This window comes from Sciurus vulgaris, assembly GCF_902686455.1.
Source record: "Sciurus vulgaris genome assembly, chromosome: 2".
Classification (NCBI taxonomy): domain Eukaryota; kingdom Metazoa; phylum Chordata; class Mammalia; order Rodentia; family Sciuridae; genus Sciurus; species Sciurus vulgaris.
Genome location: NC_136462.1, coordinates 180,019,960 through 180,039,154, shown reverse-complemented (window position 1 = coordinate 180,039,154; position 19,195 = coordinate 180,019,960). Strand labels below are relative to the sequence as shown.

Genomic DNA, 19,195 nt, shown 5'->3' with positions numbered 1-19,195 from the left:
TGTGTGAGGCACTGGGTTCAATCTTTGGCACCACATTAAAATAAATAAATAAATAAAATAGAGATATTTTTAAAAAGTAATGAAATTCAAACAGATGCTACAACATGGATGAACCTTAAGGATATTATGCTAAACAGGTAGCCAGCCACAAAATGACAAATACTATATCCTTCTACTTATATGAGGTCCACAGAATAATCAAATTCAGAGAAAGTAAAAGGGTAGCTGTCAGAGGCTGGGAGTAGAAAAGAATGAAGAGTTACTGTTTAAAGAACAAAGTTTGTTTTTCTGAAAAGTATTCTGGAGATAGCTGATGTGACGACGATGGCTGCAAAACAATATGAATGCGCTTCACAACGCTGAATGTACACTTAAAATGACTGAGATGACAGATGTTATGAATTAGTAAACTTTAAGTTGTATGTATTTTACAATAATAAGAAAATTAGGAAAAGTTGTTTTGTTTTTTAAGATAATAATAGTATTTAGTTATAATGGCTCAGGTATAAGCAGGTTATACATACTTTAATTCTAGGTCACAGACCATTCAGTTTATCTTAAAAAAAAAGTCATGCAGCTTTATGTGACACGAGAGGGACGAGTTATATGAATTCATCAGTACCACTTAATAAATGTACTATTAATGCATCATTGTGCCTTTAAGCAAGACAGCATAATATTATAGAAACATCATGGCTCCATTAACTGTGTCAACTAAAAAGCTGAATGTCTATATTCTTAAATTTCTGGGTAATACTGGAGACTAATGCAGACATCATTACCTTTTATTTGTTCATATAATTCTCTCCATAGGCTTTTCCATTTCAAAGATGTTATATTTATTCAGATGTACCCTCCTCCATACATGCATGTCATTATTATTTCAGATTGAAAAATATTAATTTTTAGAGTCAGGTACAGTGGTACAACCTGAAACCCCAGCAACTTGGGAGTATGAGGCAAGAGGATCATGAGTTCAAAGCCAACCTCAGCAACTGAGCAAGGTACTTAGCAACTCAGCAAGACCCTGTCTCTAATCAAAATACAAATAAGGGCTCGGGATGTGGTTCAGTGGTTAAGTACCCCTGAGTTCAATCCCTAGTACAAAAAAGAAAACTTTTCAGGCTGGGGATATAGCTCAGTTGGTAGAGTGCTTGCAAGCACTAAGGCCCTGGGTTCAATCCCCAATACCACAAAAAACAAAACAAAACAAAAAAAAACTTTTCACAAAAGGTTGTGAACTTTGGCTATTTTAATTTTATTCTATTAAGTAAAAATAAACTCACACAATGTAAAGGCATATGTGCCCATTCCCCTCTTTCAATTAGTAAGGTAATCTTGAACAAGTTCACTGTGACTTAAAATTTTTAAAATTCATATTACCATATTCAGATAACCTGTATGCTGCAAATATTTTTCTTTTTTTTGTACATATTCATCCATCAACCTTTAAATGAACTTGCCAGCTGGGAACGGTGGCTTACACCTATAGTCCCAGTGACTCGGAAAGTTGAAGCAGAAGGATCATGATCACAAGTTTCAAGCCAGCTTGGGCAAACCCTGTATTTAAAAAAAAAAGGGGGGGGGGGCTGCCAATATTAGGTTTCCAACTAGTTCAATGAACCTTAATATTCAATAAATTGATTTTCTTAAGTTCCCTCAGACTAAAGAATGCCTAGTCAGCCCATTACCTTCTGTGTTGGGGTGGCAAACCACAGAGAACAGCAGCCTCAAGAGTAGCAGAGATCATCAGGGCATAGTGGCGCACTCCTGCAATCCCAGCAGTTCCAGAGGCTGAGGCAGGAGGATCAAGAGTTCAAAGCCAGTCTCAGCAAAACTGAGACCCAAAGCAACTCAGTGAGACTCTGTCTCTAAAAAAATACAAAAAAGGGCTTGGGATGTGGCTCAGTGGTTGAGCAACCCCCAAGTTCAATCCCTGGTACCAAAAATAATAATAAAAAAAAAAGTAGCATAAATTAGATTCGGCTCTCTTCCATGATGGGAAGCCTCATCCCTACTTGCCTGACAGTTTCTGTTAAGGAACTTTTGGCACTCAGGGCTTTGCCTTACTACAAAGGTAGCATATGCCATTGCCAATTAACTGGGAAGTAGTTTTTGGCAATGGTTACCAATTGGTGAAAATCTATCATGCCTCATCAAAAGACAGGTGGTTGTGTAAACTAAACCCACCAAACCTCAAATTCCGGGTACAAGCATATAGTTTTAGTGGAGTCAGGGCAAAAAATGAAGCTTTCTGTGTTTGAATCAATATGGATAAGAGTTTACACACCTTCTGGGGTAACAAACTAGTGTGTTTTGTTTTTTTGTTTTTTTTTGTTTTGTTTTGTTTTGTTTTTTTGGAGGGGGGGCAGTACCAGGGATTGAATTCAGGAGCACTCAGCCACATCCCAGTCCTATTTTGTATTTTATTTAGAGACAGGGTCTCACTGAGTTGCTTAGCACCTTGCTTTTGCTGAGGTTTGCTTTGAACTCACCATCCTCCTGCCTGTGCCTCCCCAGCCGCTTGATCCTTTCTAACTACTTTTTGGAAGCTCATTTTGGGCAGGACAATAGCGTTGCAGATACTTTTTTTTAAGGAGACCTGCTCCTGAGACATGTCAACAAATATGTACTGAATTTTGGGTTACTTATAAAAAAGATTATTTCTATAACTATATCATTTAAGTTTTTATTGCTATGACCTAACTACCTGACTGCAACAACCTGAAGGAAAAGTTCATTTTAAGCTCATGGTTTCAGAGGTTCAATTCATGACTGGCCAACTCCATCACTCTGGCCTGAAGTAAGGTGAAGCATCAGAGCAGAAGGGCAGGGCAGAAGAAAGCCGCTCACCTTAGGATAGCCAGGAAGCAGAAAGACTGGAAGAGCCGGAGACAAATACATATTCCTCAAAGAATGCCCCCAGTGACCCTTTCCTCCAGCCATGCCCCATGTTGCCCACAATGACCACTTAGTAATCTATGCAAACGATTAGGCCGTCAAATGGGTCACAGGTCACAGCTCTCATGGTCTAATCATTCCACCTCCTGCGTGAACACAGGAGCTTTCAGGAAACACCTTCTATCCAAATCCTAACAGTAACATGTACCTTACAACAAATTCACATTTTCTAAGCATACATTTTTGCATAGGTTTTCATAACGTGGGTCTGTGTTCCCCAATATGATAGTCATTAGCCACATGGGGTTATGGAGCATTTAAAATGTGGCTATTCTAGACTGAGACGTGCTATAAATATCAAAGACATAGTAATAAGAAAAAATGTAAAACATCAATAATTTTATAATGATTATGCACTGAAGTAGCTCATATTACATTTAATTTCAAACAAAAGAGAAAAGGGGAGCAAAGGAAAAACACGCTAACATGGCTAACCAAGAAACTACAAATTTTACCTGCAGAAAATGGAAATTAAAACAAGGTGAGTTCAGCTTCTGGTGAAGCAGGAGAAGCCAAGTCTGATCAATCACACACCATGTCTTATCAGTGGTCCCTGTCTCCCTTCTTGTACAATCTAGAGGAACATTTTTTTATCAACTATTTTGTAAATTCAAGTTTTTTAGTAGCTCCAGAGACATTTTTTAAAAGAAGCAAATCCCATCTCATACCCTTTTGTAAGTGTAAATGATTGGTTTTAGAAGTGAAACCATTTGCTGGTTTCTTTGTTTGGTGTTTTTTTTTTTTTTTTTTTTTTTTTTTTTTTGGTGGGGGGTACAACAAGAAAATAGCGGGATATTGAATTTTGAGAGGCCTGGACTGTCTTGGGTGCCAGATTAACATTCCATAGGTGAGGGGTTAGTTTTACATCCCACAATACAAAGCATATTATATTGCAGTTTGGACCTGGGGGTGGGGGAACTCACCCATTTTCTTCCTTTGTAAATAAGGCAAATTACATATGTGATCTCTTTTTGTTGCTTGTATTATATTTCAGTTCTGGTGTGGTAACAGAAAAAAATATGGGCTTTGGATTCAAATTGAGACTATGCTACTTTTCTAATTTGTTGATAATGGGAATAGTTCCTCCCCAAACGTCTGCTTCCTCAGGCTGGGGTTGTGGCTCACTGGCAGAGTGCTTGTGTGAGGCACTGGGTTCGATTCTCAGCACCACATATAAATAAATAAATAAATGTCCATCAACAAAAGAGTTGCTGTCATGATTATAACATATGTAAAAGTGAAAGAAAAAAAGTTGTTTCCTTGTTAGCCCAGTCACCAGACTTGTTGTTGACAACCAAATGGAAAAAAAAAAAAAAAAAAAAAAAAACAAGCTAGTGCACATTCCATGCCACACAGAAAGGAATTCATCTTTATTGTTTCCTGAGAAACCTGGACTACTAGGATCTCACACTCTTCAGGCAGAGCATTAGGGGTAGCATACTTTGGCTTATTCTTCCATTCTAAAAGTAAACTCAAAATAGAATTGACTGGGGATATAGCTCAGTGGTAGGGTTCTTACCTAGGTGCAGAGGCTCTGGGTTCAATCCCCATCACTGCAACAAACAAACAAATTAAAAGAATTCATTTAACAGATCATTTTGGGAGGCCTAAATCCTTAAGGAATGTTAAAGATGAATATGAACACCAGGCAAGGTGGTGTACACCTATAATCCCAGTGGTTCTGGAGGCTGAGGCAGGAGGTTGTAAAGTTTAAAGCCAGCCTCAACAACTCAGCAAGACTCTAAGCAACTCAATGAGACCCTGTCCCTAAATAAAAAATAAAAAGGGCTGGGTATGTGACCCAGTGGTTGAGCCCCCCCCCCCCCTGCTTCAATTCCTCTTACCACACCTCACACCCCTCAAAAAAGAATATGAAAATGAAGTGCTTCACTATAATGAATCTAGGGAAACAGTATCATGTAAGTGTCTCTTCAACAAATAAACACAAGAGGAAATGTCTCCTCAATAACTGGCTGCTTTTTTGATGGAAATAGTTGTGGTTTCTTTTTCCTTTTAACTCCTTAACATCGAACCATCCTTGCACTGTGTGATCAACCTTGATTAGACTGTATTACTCTCAAATCATGTTGAAATTAATAATAAATCAAGGAATAAAGGAAAGGATTATATAGTGAAAGTCTTTCCAAAGAAATGTGAGGAGTAGTGCATGGTGGTGAACACCTATTACCCAGCAACTTGGGAGACTGAGGCAGTAGGATCAGCCTCAGCTACTCTGCCAGGCCCTAAGCAACTCAGGGAGACCTTGTATCAAAATAAAAAAACAAAAGGGCTGGGGATGTGGCTCAGGGGTTAAACATCTTTGGGTTCAATTCCCAGTACCTCCCCTCTAAAAAAAGAAAAAAAAAGATACATGAGCTGAATGGTAAAGGTACTTTATTTCAAAAAAATATTTTTTGTTCATGTGCATTTAAGTTTCTATTTAATTATAGGAAAGTCTTCAAATCATTCATATTTTCATCTATAAACTCATCGTGTTAATACTTAAGCAAAGCTCAACAAAAACTAACAATGCATACTTTAAAATACCAATATACCACACATTCAAAATTAATAAAGTGGGCAGAAATTTGGAAGTGACAGCCATGTTTATGGCTTGGATAGTGGTGATGGTTTCACAGGTGCATACGTATCCTCAAACATTAAACAGCTTCTTATAATGTCAGTCATAAAGTTTCTTTTATACAAAAATTACTCTTTCTATATTTCTATATTGTTGGGAATTCTGAACTTCCCCTTTCAATGGGTTGACTCAGTGATTCACTTTATATTCTTGACTTCCTTACTATCAAAAATTTCTAAAGGGTTGGGGCTGTAGCTCAGTGGCAGAGCGCTTGCCTAGCATGTATGAGGCACTGGGTTCAACCCTTGGCACCACATAAAAATAAATATAAAATAAAGGTATGCTGTCCATCTATAACTACAAAAAACATTTTTTTTTTTTTTTAAATTTCTAAAGCAACTTAAATGGTCTGAATGAAGCAATGCTTGGAACAAGTGGTCCAGGTGTGAGCATCTAACTGATTTGCCTGAGGATAGAAATCCTGAGTTAAGATTAATGGCTTTATCAGAAAGCTTGGAATGGACCCACCATTTGACCCAGCTATCCCACTCCTTGGCCTATACCCAAAGGACTTAAAATCAGCATACTATAGAGATACAGCCACATTAATGTTCATTGCTACTCAATTCACCATAGGCAGATTGTGGAACCAACCTAGATGCCCTTCAGCTGATGAATGGATAAAGAAACTATGGCATATATATACAATGGAATATTACTCCACCATGAAGAATGATAAATTTATGGCATTTGCAGGCAAATGGATGAAATTGGAGAATATCATGCTAAGTGAGATAAGCCAATCTCAAAAAACTAAGGGGCGAATGATCTCGCTGATAAGTGGATGACGACATATAATGGGGGTGGGAGGGGTTAGCATTAGGGTTAGGGTTAGGTTTAGGGTTAGGGATAAAGAGGGTGGTAAGAATGGAGGAAGGGAGGACTATATAGAGGGAAAAGAGGGGTGGGAGGGGTGGGGCGAAGGGAAAAAATAATAACAATGAATCAAACAACATTACCCTATGTAAATTTATGATTACACAGATGGTATGCCTTGACTCCATGTACAAATAGAGAAACAACATGTATCCCATTTGTTTACAAAAAAAAAAAAAAAAGATTAATGGCTTTAAATGCCAAAGGAGACCAGACATAACAAATTAAAGAGAAGGGCATGCAGAATAATTCAACTTTTGTCTTAGAAATATCCAAGATGTTTTCCATACAGGTTCACTTAAGGAAATGTAATTAAAGCTGATTTCAATCAACAGAGGCAGAGAACATTACATTTAGATAGTGAGGTTTTAATTTTGAGAGTTGTTTTTTAAGGTCAGACTTACTTGCCCAGGCGGGTCTCAAACTCTTGGGGTCAAGCAATCCTCCTGACTCAGACTATAGAGTAGCTAGGACTACAGGTGCATGCCACTATGCCTGGCTTTCCTATATGCTTTTAGAACACTATCAAGTTTATAACTTCCAAAGTAGAACAATTCAGAATTTCTATGCCCTAGGTTCCTCTTTTCTCTTAAGGAAAAGAGAACTTGTCTGTGGAATCAGTATTTTTTCCTGAGCAGAGATGTTTGTCTACAGATATCTCCCTATTACGAGTCCTATTGGCTTCTCATGCTCTCCTCACGCAGTCCTTTTTCTTTTCCCACTGCCGGTCTTGCAAATGCTAGGCAAGTGAATCACACACACAGCCCACAGAGTGCTTCTGATTACTCAGGAAGTCCTTTGAAGAGAATGAACGATTTTTACCTATGTTAAAATTGTAGCCCATGCAAATTTCTGCTAGAAAATATGGAAGACTGACATGAATCCAGTTTCTGCTTAAAACTTAAAAAAAAGATGGGATAAGATTAAGAGTATAATTCACTGTTTTAAGGACAGACTCAATACCAATTGTAACTTCAGTTTTTTCACCTCTGTAACAGAGGTAACAATAACGATCATTATGATGACAGAATTACATGAGCCTACACTGGCAGTTATTCTGCACAGCAAATTAACCATACCCATTAATTAAGTTAGCCTTTTAGAGAAAGATATGTACAAAGAAAGATGAAAGGATTAAACCTACAATTCAACAGCAAATCATAAAGAATAACTGTGCTTTTCTTCTAGAGTTAACTTTTAATTTTATCATAGCCAAGGTTTAATACCAATTTCCCTACATTTCTTTCATTGACCCTCCATTCAACCACATCAAAATGGATAGTGAATTTTGGAAGAAAACATATATATTTATAGTTCAGACTAGAAGACTTTTTAGATTATCTATACGCTTATTTGCTTCCATTAGTTCAAGTATCCAATTACTAATGTATCAGGAAGAAAAGGCACAGAAATAAATGTTGAAGTTCAACACAATTAGTGGAGCTACAAAACCCTTTCTTTGTCAGTAAATTGTTCATTTCATTTAACTGTATGACCATACTCCTGGGAATATCTAAGAAATTATCTTAAGGGAAGCAACTTATTCCACAGAGGAATAGGAAATTAAATGTTGGAACCACATGTCAATATGAACTGTGAAGGCATTAAAAATTATAATGACGTAGATCATTTGACACTTGAGGAAATTTATAGAATAAAAGCTAGGTGGGGAAAACTACAAAAATTATATATGCAGTATAATTACAATTATTTATAAAAAATACATAGTTACAGCATGAAAAAGAACATGAAAATGGAACTGATGACATGGTAGGGTAAACATCAATTTCCTTGAATCTTTGGAACACCACTTATGAAATATTTTCCTTTGTCCACCCCTGTCACACACACAATGAATATGCTGTCCTACAGAAGAATCATTCGACGTTCACTGCACTGTCAAGCATTACTAACGTGTTAAGTCTTCATACACAGGTAGCATGATCTAGTTAAAATGACTTTTTTTTTTAAACTTTTTTTTTATTATTGTAAACAAATGGGATACATGTTGTTTCTCTATTTGTACATGGAGTCAAGGCATACCATTTGTGTAATCATAAATTTACATAGGGCAATGTTGTTTGATTCATTCTATTATTTTTTTTTTCCCTTCCCTGCCACCCCTCCCACCCCTCTTTTCCCTCTATACAGTTCTTAAAATGACTTCTTTACAAAACTGAAATGTTGACAAGTTAAAGGAACACTGGGATGGGGTACTCAGAATAGCAAAAATTACAGGAAAAACAAGGTTTGAAGTCAGAAGCCCTAGACCTCGCATACTTTCTCCACCTAAATGGCATAGATGGCTAACAATGGGCTCTCCAATGAGACCGACTGCCCTATACTACAATCTCAACAATTTATTGATCAAATGCATCTCATTTAACCTGTCAAAACCTCATTGTGAGTTTAAATGATATTTTTTTTGGCATTGACTAAATGCTTAACAAACACACCAAAAACTGGCTCATCAACTGTAAAATAGGCACTTAAGTCTGCCTTACTCTCTAAGGAACTGAAGTTAATAATTCAGTTTTAAAATGCATGCCATTATATAAAAATGTTATAGTTATCATCATCATCATCATCATCTGCTATTATTACTATTACTATCTCTACCACCCCTACTAAGACCTGGTGGCTTAAAGTGAAACCTTTGTAAGACTGGAAGTTTTTTACTACACCAAATGACAAAGGTGAGAGTATACAATCAAAAGGGAAAAATCCAGGGTAAGTCTACAATTAAATACTTGTTAATGTTCATATAGGAGGGAGTACAGGAAAATGCTTCCAGAATTTTGAGATAATTATCCTCCTAGAGGACAATGAAAATACTGAGAATGCATAATACAGCAGAACTCCCTGCAGAGAGAATACATCTGCTAGTAGAGATTTAGGTCATCATTTAAATCTGAACAAGTTAAATCTTAATATACCTACCAACCTTCTCTATAATTACTTAAATTTGACAATTTAGTCTCAATTGCATGTAGTTACCTTTTTAAAAGAACAAGATGGTTTAAAAATATTTACTAAATATGGTTTTAAAAACATGGTTTGTTTGAAGAGAAAAAATAACCTAAGCTTCATCATATTTTATAATCAATTATGGGCACATATAAAAAACTATATCTCCTCAAATAAAGCTAAGAATTAGCTGAAGAACTTTTAACTAAAATAACCTAGACAAGGTTATGGCTTGAGATAGTTAGGTGGTGGCCCTGGAAAAGGGTCAATTACCATGTGGTTAGAACAACTTCCTAGTAATATGTAAACTGCAACAACTGACTGGTTTCTCAAATTAGTACTACAGTGTTCCCAGATAAAGGACAGCTAGATGGTAATATGATCTAATGAAAATTACGGTATTTTATGTTGATAAAAATCAATACAAGCCAGGTGCAGTGGTGCACGCCTGTAATCACAATTCAGGAGGGTAAGGCAGGAGGACCGGAAGTACAAGGCCTGAGCAATTTAGTGAGGCCCTGTTTAAGGAGGGCTGGAAAAGGCTGGGGATGTAGCTCAGTGGTAAAGCACTTGCCTAACGTGTGCAGGGTCCTGGGTTCAATCCTCAGTACCACAAAAAGAAAAATTAACTTTAAAAGGGGTGGGGGGAGGTTGTAGCTCAGGGGGAAAAAAGCACCACATTCTGTGTCTAATTCTCCACAGAAACACAGATAAACATAAGAGCAGCACAGAAAACACCTTCATATTATCAAAGAGCAGGGTATAATTTACATTTGAAAAAACAACGTGGAAAAAGTATATAAAACAATGTGGAGAAATAAGAAGTTGGCTTTAAAAGAAGTAATGCTCTCATTTTTTATTTATTTATTTATTTATTTATTTTTGATACTGGGGATTGAACACAAGCACTTTACCACTGGGCTACATCCCCAGACCTTCCTATCTATCTATCTATCTATCTTCTACTTATCTATCTATTTATTTAAGATAGGGTCTATCTAAATTGGTAAGGGCTCGATAAACTGCTAAGGCTGACCTTGAACTTGTGATCCTCCTGCCTCAGACTCCTGAGTTGCTGGGATTTTACAGGCACATGCAGCTAGTGCTTACGTTTGTAATACAAGAAGCTAACGAAGGCTGGGGATAGCTCAGTTGGTAGAGTGCTCACCTAGCGTGCACAAGGTCCTCGGTTCAATCCCCAACACCAAAAAAATAAATAAATAAAAAGTTAACTTTTTTTTTTTTTTTTTTAAAGCAAGTTTTTGGGAATTTTTTTGGTACTGGGATTGAACCCAAGGGGCACTTTACCTCTGAGCTACATCCCTGGTCCCTTTTATTTTTTATTTGAGACAGAGTCTCACTAAGTTGCTTAGGGCCTCACACTTGCAATCCTCCTGAGTCTGAGGCATGAGCCACAGTGCCTGGCACCATGATTCATTTTATCAACGTCACTAAAAGGGTAACATGACTAAACACTGTTTTTAAGTGCTCATGATATAAACAAAAAACCATGCTTTCAGAGCTCAAGAATTTCATGATATAGCTAGGTGGTCAAAGTTAAAGGAGGGCACCCCAAATAGACAAGGAATGGTACAGAACATAAAACAGGGAAACCTCATATATATAATCAAACCATCAATGTTTATTTTATCATCTCAAATACTACATGGGGTCATGGTCACCCTTAAGAAACAGATGAAAACTGAGATCTTTCCATCAAATTAAGAATATACTTCTGCAACCAAATCCAGAAGTGCCTACATATTGAAGTTATCTCCTAAGACTTCACTCAGCCCACTTTTCAAACACACTAGTTCAGTAGCTTGCAAATTCTAAGGCTAACTTTTCATTGGGTTTGCGAATAGGGAACAGATGGTCTATCCAGCATAAACTCTCTCACAAGAACTAATTTTTACCAATCACATGTAGTTAAAATCTAGACTTTTACCTACAGATTAGCGAGCAACAGAAACCCTTATAATGATGTGACAATTATTCAGTGTGACAGTTGTTTGTATCACTACCAAATGTGAGTTTTTAAACACAGGCTAACACCTCTGGTTCCACAGGATTAAAACAAAACAAAACAAAAAAGCACTAAAAATATAAAACAAGACATTGCAAAGAAATTTTTTTTAAAGTGAGTGATTCTAAGAAAGTAAGTTACTAACAAATTAAAAAAAAGATATAGATAACCACTCATTCCAATATTCATACTACATACCATGGCTTCAGGATGTATTTTCATTAAGTAAAAATGAAAAATAACAAAGTTATCTATATGCTATAGATTAAGTCCTATTCAAATTGTGATGCTTTCATCACCGACTGCATAATGAAGAATACTGAAGACTTCTTTTCACATCACAAAGCCCTAAGTGCAACGTTTATTAATTTTTGTTTCAGAAGAAGTGAGCCTCCGCCCCCGGGTTGCAAGCTCCTTGAAAGCTGGAACCATGTCCATTTTGATCTCTGCTGTATTCTCAATGCCAAGTCTAGTGATTAGAACATAGTCCATATACTTGTTTTTTACTTCTCTGTAAAATCAACTCTTAGATATTTCTTAGTGTGTTACACAGCTTATGTCATCCATGTTTTCCTAACAATAGGACTGGTTAAAAAAAAAAAAAAAAAAAAAATTGGGATTTAAAATTAGGACCAAACTTCAACTTTGATTTTAAATTCAATGAAAAACAAGGTAGAAGTAGGTTTGGTGGCACATGCCTATAATCCCAGCAACACAGAAGGATCACAAGCTTGAGGCCAGCCTAGGCAACTCAGGTGAGAGAGACTGTCCCAAAATAAAATAAAAGGGCTAGAGACGTTGTTCCGTGATAGAGAACCTGCATAACACGTGCAAGGTCCTGGGTCCAGTTCAATCGCTAGTACTGAAAGGGGTGGGGGAGAAGCACCATTAAGAAAATGAACAAATGATTTGTAGATTGAGAAAAACTGTTCACAGCTCAAATATCTGACAAAAAGCTTATACATAGCGAGCATGTACAAAGAAAGTCAGCAATAAAAACACAAATAACTAAAACTCAAACGGCAGTACGAATGAAGAGAGACTGTTCATAGTGAACAAAATGTCATATCTAAAGAAAGACACAGCAATATACACACAGGTAATAAACATTAAAAATCAAGGAAATGCAAATTAAAAGCACAATGAGTTATCATCACTTACTCAATAAAATAGTTGAAATAAAAATGGCTGCGGGCTGGGGGTATAGCTCAGTTGGTATAGTGCTTACTCGCAAGCATAAGGCCCTGGGTTCAATCTCCAGTACCACACACACACAAAAAAAAAGAATGACTAAATGTTAAGGACACAGAGCATCCAGAACTCTAATACACTGTGGTTAGTGTTTTACATGGTACATTTGGGTAACTATTTCACAGTTTTCTGAAAACTTAAACATACTTCTACTCAATGATTTATAATTCAACCCCAAGAAAAAACAAAACATGTTCACAAAAACTTCTCCAGCGATATTTACAGCAACCTTACTCATAGCAGAAAAAGTATGGAAATAATCCAAATGTCCACCAACAGATGAATGGAAAAAGTATGGTACATCCATACAACAAAATACTGCAACATTAAAACACTTTTTAAAAAATATTCTTAGATGTTGATAGACCTTTATTTTATTCATTTATTTATATGTGGTGCTGAGAATCGAACCCAGTGCCTCACACATGCTAGGCAAGCGCTCAATCACTGAGCCACAACCCCAGCCCTAAAACACTTTTGATTCACCCTTACATGTATGGAACACAAAAACAAAGAGGTCAAACACAAGAGTACCCACTGAATGGTTTCATTTACCTGAAATACAAATGCAGAGGGAGAAATGAAACCATGTTGCAGGGAGGTGAGTAGGAAATTTCTGGTAAATGTTAAGTTTTCTAAAATTTTAGAGGATAGTTACAGAAATACAGATAACTTTTATTTATTTATTTTTTGGAAGTGGGGTTTACTGGGGACTGAACCCGGGGCACTTAAGCACTGAGCCACATCATCAGGCCTTTTTATTTTTTATTTTGAGGCAGGGTTTCACTAAGTTACTTAGAGCCTTGCTAAGTTGCTGAAGTTGATCTTGAACTTGCAATCCTTCTGCCTCAGCCTTCAGAGCACTGCGATTACAGGTGTGCACCATGTTCTTCTACAGATGACTACTTTTTAAAATATCATCAAATTAAACATGTATCTGTGCATTTAATTTTATTTCTAAGATAAATGCAATAGGATTTCACTGCTTGTTCTACTGTCCCTTTTGTAACAGCAGTCCCAGCATATAAACATTATGATGATTTAGTCAGCTTTTTCACTGCTGTGACTAAAAGATCTGACCAGAACATTATTAAAGCAGAAAATGTTTATTTAAGGGCTCAGGGTTTCAGAAGTCTTAGTCCATGAAGGCTGGCTCCACTCCTTGAGGTGAGGCTGAACATCACAGTGGGAGAGGGTGGCAAAGGGAAGCAAGCAGTTCATATCATGGTGATCAAGAAGCAGAGTGTTTCCACTCTGGAGACACAAAATATATGCCACATAGCCACGCCCCCCAATGACACTTCCTCCAGCCACACCTACCTGCCTCCAGTCACTACTCAGTTAATTCCATCAGGGATTAATTTACTGATTAGGTTAAAGCTATGAATCAATCATTTCTCCTCCGAACATTCTTGCATTGTCTCACATGTGAGCTTTTTGAGAGACACGACATCTAAGCCATAACATAATATTTCTTAACACAAGGAAATACTTAGGACATCTCTGTGCAGTGCAGCCCTGTACAATAGCTATGAAAAAAAAGAGTCCTCTTTCAGATTCTCCCTATAGTTAGTTAAGTCATCCTTCATCTTTCCTCCAGTATTTCATCCTGAAGACTGAGTTTGATAATCAGACTAGCACTCTTACATCCTGACTGACAAGCATTCACTGCTAATCAATAAAAGATGTGGGGCTGGGGTTCTGGCTCAGTGGTAGTGTACTTGCTAGCACACATAAGGCCCTGGATTCGATCCTCAGCACCACTTTAAAAAAAAAAAAAAAAATAATAATAATAATAATAATAAAGGTATTGTGTCCACCTACAACTAAAAAAATTTTTCAAAAAAGCAGATGTGGGAATGGTGACAGGGTGGGCCTTATGCCAAAGTAACAATTTTTCTTCTATTTAAGAGCAAATACCCTTCTCAAGATCCAAGTCATCCAAATAGAGAATGACATCTGGAAATACACTGCAATGTCATGTGTTTGGCCCTTTTGGATGATAGCTCTAAGCACTACAGGCAGAAGATTTTGAGCCAGTCTCATGGAATACCACAGGGTACAGCAACTCCACACCTTGCAATATGGAGAAAGTGCTAAAAACTCTAAGGGAAAAGTAATAGTCAATGAGCATAATCAAAAGTAACTTAAAAAAAAATTCCCTTGATTATGATACTTCTGCAAATAGAAATTGTTAATCTTATTTTCACACTAAACTTTAGGCCTAAATTCTCTATTTGTTCAGTCTTGACTTCTCAATTCCTTGCCATTTAGGGGGGTGTTTATCTTTAAAAATTAATAATCCCACCACGCGCAGTGGCACATGCCAGCGGCTCAGGAGGCTGAGATAAGAGGATCTCAAATTCAAAGGCAGTCTCAGCAAAAATGAGGCATTAAATAACTCAGTGAGATCCTGTCTCTAGATAAAAATACAAAATAGTGCTGGCAATGGGGCTCAGTGGTTGAGTGCCCCAGAGTTCAATCCCCGGTACCCTGGTAAAAAAATAAAAATTAATACTCCCAAGGAAAATCATTAATCAATGTAAAATTATTCAATCACACAGATTGCCCTAAAAAAATTACAAAATTTTATAAAAATGTGGAATTTTTTTCCCAGTGTTGAGGATTGTACCCAGGGACACACACATGCTATGCAAAACTTTACCATTGAGCAACACTCCCTGAATTTTAAACTAGGTGGCTTTTTAAAATTAGTTGACTACTAAAGCAGTCAGTTGTAAAGAGAAAGAAAAGAGGCTGCTTTACCACTTTACTCAACCAGAAACTATGGCTCAGGAAGTTAAACCATGTCCATGAAAATTTAGAGAGAAGGGGTGACAGTTCTGCTGGTCTCCAGAGCCTGTAACTACAGCAAAAGAAATCTGAATTGAGTGAGGCTAAAAGAGTGAATTATTAAAGAACTCAATGAAGCTTGTGCATGGTGACCAAGAATTAAATAAAAGAAAAATGAGCACTGATCCCAGCTGACAGACTTAATATACTACAGTCACTGTCTTTCTTCACAAATATGAAAGTAAAAGTAGTGCCTGCGGCTGAAGCAAACCTCTGGAAGTTAGAAGGGAAAAAGTCTTAAAGAGGATTATGTCCTCAACTGACAATCAAAGAAACTTCTGACAAAGCAAGCCCACTGTCACTGAATCGTGATAGGAGTACTTTAAGGCACAGTAACAAATAAACCAAGATTTAAAAAATGCTCATTCCACACCAAGATCACACTTTTTTTCCTAGTATCACTCCTCAAATCTAATAATTTGACTAGCTGCCACAGTGTACGCCTGTAATCCCAGTAACTCGGGAGGCTAAGGCAGAACATTCCAAGTTTGAGGCAGCCTGGGCAACTTAGTGAGACCCTGTTGGAAAATTGAAAAAATAAAAAGGGCTGCGGGGTAGCTCAGTGGTAGAGCACCCTTGGGTCCAATCCCCAGCACTATAACAAAAAAACAAAAACCTAACAATCCATAAAGCTCATTCCTTCACTATTTCCAAAATTCAGATACTTTAGAAAAATGGATAAATATTAAGTATAGGCAAAAGCATAAAGGATCAAAGGCTGTCACTGCTCAATGAAATGACTATTTTAACAAGAATACCCTAAAACATAATCTGAGATTCTGTGTTTTTCAAAACAGACTGAAGGACACAGACAGAACAAAACTAGTTAGGAAAAAACCTCTTTGGCAAACACTTGGGAGACACAATTAGCACCCATTCAATTCATCTATTATGATAGCTGAATCTTATTTTGGCATTTAACTAAAACTGGTATAAGGATGATGGCCTAAACATGGCAATAAATGAACTGAGAAAAGTATCAACTGTGGGATCTCATGGACAACTGCACTCAATACAGAAAACTCCCAGAGATACAGCACATTTATAAATTTGGAATGGTTTAACTTGTATTCTTCCAAACTCTGTAACTCTTTAAAAGTGTGTAAAAATATAGATATGCTGTAGCAAAAAGGTACAGCTGCAGCTTGCAGAAGTTGTGCGCTGTTAGCACTGTGATCAGCAACCAGGCCTGTGTGCCTTGCCAGGGTTTTCTTGGTGGCTGTCTCCATTAGCAAGCTGGGTTATGCCCAGAGAATTTTTTTTTTTTTTTTTTTTTTTTTTTTTTTTCGGTGCTGAGAATTGAACCCAGGGCCTTGTGCTTATGAGGCAAGCACTCAATCAACTGAGCTATATCCCCAGCCCCATGCCCAGAGAATTGAGGGAGATTCTTCCTACTGGACAGCAACCTAGGAACTGAAATGTCAATAGGATGATAATGTCTCAGCTTTCTCCTCTATTAAAAATAAAAATACCACTGGGTTTATTTTCTACACTGGGAGTGGGGGTGGGTCATTTTAAGGATAAAAAGCTCTGAAAATTGAAAGTGCAGTACAAATATGAAGCCAAAATATAGTGGAACTGAATCTAAACAACAGAAATGGAAGGTAGAGGGACAACTTCAGCAGGGGAAATAACCATGTATGCCATCAGAACAAACTCCTAAGTACCAATACCTACTATTACATTAAGAGGAGGCGGGCTGGTGAGATAGCTCAGTCAGTAGAGTGCTTGCCTTGCATGCACAAGGCCCTGGGTTCGATCCCCAGCACCGCAAAAAAAAAAAAAAAAAAAGAGGAGGCCTTCAGGGGTGCCTAACCCTCATGTGAGGCACTGGCTTTGATCCTCAGCACCACATAAAAATAAAATAAAGATATTGTGTCTATCTACAAGTTAAAAAAAAAAAAAATCGGAGAAAAAGGGAGACCAACAGATATTAAACGAGCATAAAGCCTACAGAACAGGTTAACTTTTTAAATATTAAGCTAATATAAAAGCAGACTTAGGCACTACACAAATAGGGGCATCAACTGAGAAATCAAAAAAAAAAAAAATACAATGACTAGAATAATTACTTCACATAGTGTTGACTAGAAAATGTTTCAGAACATTGGCATCAGGTAAAGCATCATATCCTGAAAGAGAAAAATAACACAGCTACCTCACATAAGCAGGCAGTCTGTGCAAACACCATATGGTCTGCTAATTTAATCAAAAACCCCAGAATTTACTTTTGTATCCTGCAGATAAAAATGAAAACGAAGCTGCCAGAAATATTTTAGAAATTGTTTTCCCACCCCCAAATGTCTAATAAAATACATACAGTACCCAAGTTTGTTCATCCAACTCCCTTGGAAAGCACAAAATGCTTTATCATTTTTTTAAAAAGCAAAATTGATCAGGTTAACCTTTTCATTTTAAATGTTTTAAAACCATTCTTTGCATTCCACACGCTCAAATCCTCTTCCCCTCTCCATTCCACCTACAAAATTCAGACCTGCCGTCTCTTACTTATACCTACCCTAACCATCTCAAATGATCTCCTTGCTTCTAAGAATGCCTCCATAAAATTCCTGTTTTCCCCAGAAACCTGTCTCAAAAATGCCTAGCAAGTCACACTTCCCTGTTCAAAATAAAATAAAACTGTAACAGTTTTAATCCTATTACCTATAGGATAAAATCTATGCTCCTACACATAGCATAGAAGGTGTTCTGTAACCTAGACATTAGTTACCTACCCAGTGTTCTTGTCCTCTACTCATGACCTCATCCTCCACCAAGGACTCTTCTCTCCATATTCTCAAAGCTAACTTCCATACACACAAGAACTGCCCTGGGCATGTCCCCTTCAGGAGGAACTTTTCCTGACTCATTGTGCAAGAACTGAAAGCCTCTCTCAAGTGTGTTCTCTAACCGGATAAGGGGATTGAGTAACGACCTTATTTTTACTAAAAGGAAAACTAGGTTAGGACAAAGCTAAGCAGCAACAATTTCACTCTACTTCTCCAATTCCTTGGCTCTTGATCCTTTGGCAGTTTTAAGGGTTGTCTTTTTAATGCATTTTTTGTTGTATATACCTCAAAAACCCCTTGAACACAGATTAAAGAAGAATGACCTTGCAAATTGTTTATAGGGACTATTTTTTTGTCCATAACCTAATTGCCTACTATATAGGAACGTTTTACATGCATCTTTCCATTGTCTTACCAAGACCTATACAATCACCTTTTCTCCCCACCCCCACTTTCACCCCACCAGCTGGGACTGAACCCAGGACCTTGCACATACTAGACAAGGGTTCTATCACTCAGTTACACCCCAACCCTTTTAATTTTTTATTGACACAGGGCCTCATTAAGTTGCTGAGGTTGGCCTTGAACTTGTGATCCTCCTGCCTCAGCATTCCAAGTAGCTGGAACTACATGCACACGTCATTATGCCCAGTGACCTGTACTTCTTTAAGCCTTACACTGCTAAAAGCATGAATGACAACATCATAGGTAGAGTCAGGATTATACCCCATAAGGAATTATTGTCATAAAACTTCATCATAATATAAACTCAAAAAGTGAGACAAAATGTGCCACATACAATGCTGAACCCTTATATTCATCATCTTGCCA

At 37.2% G+C, this 19,195-nt stretch overlaps 1 protein-coding gene across 15 annotated transcripts in view; it reads right to left on the bottom strand.

The window, feature by feature from the left end:
* The window catches only part of CBFA2T2 (CBFA2/RUNX1 partner transcriptional co-repressor 2), a 142,443-nt gene that overhangs the window by 59,893 nt on the left and 63,355 nt on the right, over positions 1–19,195 (bottom strand). Inside the window, exon 3 of one of the 15 annotated variants that reach the window (XM_079128215.1) lies at positions 4,481–4,514. The exons of 13 other annotated variants lie outside the window; for them this stretch is intronic. The gene's annotated coding sequence lies outside the window, so the exon portion shown is untranslated. Of the gene's footprint in view, positions 1–4,480; positions 4,530–19,195 lie in introns of those variants that run through there. One more of the 15 variants, XM_079128219.1, reaches the window with a different exon arrangement.